The following is an 843-nucleotide window of genomic DNA, read 5'->3' as shown; positions in this document are numbered from 1 at the left end:
ACATCGTGTTTTTACCTCCAGAACATAAAACATAGTATTGAGCTTCCAGTGCTATGAAATAGATATACAATTTCAGAAAGTAGGATGAATAAGTCTCCAGTTCTGTTGAAAAATAATTATGGCTTAATGTTTATTTTTTTCACATTGAACCTATTGCCAGATAATTATTTCAAACTGAATCTCTTTCCCAATCCTCTGGAAAAGAATGCTTGGTATGTTTTGATTGGTCAGTGTGCCATCATGCATTTTATGAGCTCTTTGCTTAATCTGATGTTAATGTATTCTTTCCAGGCAAGGGAGAAAGCCCATGCCCAGAGGTGGTAGCAGTGGCACCTGAATTGCTTAACTGATGTTCACTGATAAGAAAGCGACCCTGTCCTCTTTTTTGGTCATATTCTTCTATAATGCCTTCAATAGCACCATGCACTTCTCCATCATCACTCTCTTTGCACACTTTCATTGTCTGAATAAGTAATAACCTTTCCAAGGTCTGTCTTCCCTGTTATACTGTAAGCTCCCAGAGGATAAGCAACATGTTGGTCATATTCCATACCCTATTTCTAGTGCCTAATACTGTGCTTGGTATATAGTAAGTACAATTTTAATATATTGTGAGTTAATGAATAAATGAACAGGCCTTTGTCTCCTTCCCTAAGGGCTAGGCAGTTTAATCCTAAGATAACCAGGGGCTTTCAAACTAGCTCTTTCTGAACAAATACTGGTGACCTGGACATTTTCTTAATATACTATTCTCTAAGGAAATACTTCTTCATTTGTTCCACCACACTATGAAAACCCTCTTATCTGTCAATCTCGTCAGCATGTATACATTTAATGTGTATT

Source organism: Papio anubis, chromosome 11, assembly GCF_008728515.1.
Source record: "Papio anubis isolate 15944 chromosome 11, Panubis1.0, whole genome shotgun sequence".
In the NCBI taxonomy this organism is placed as follows: Eukaryota; Metazoa; Chordata; class Mammalia; order Primates; family Cercopithecidae; genus Papio; species Papio anubis.
The sequence above is the reverse complement of the archived record's forward strand: the minus strand, read 5'-3'. Positions refer to the sequence as shown.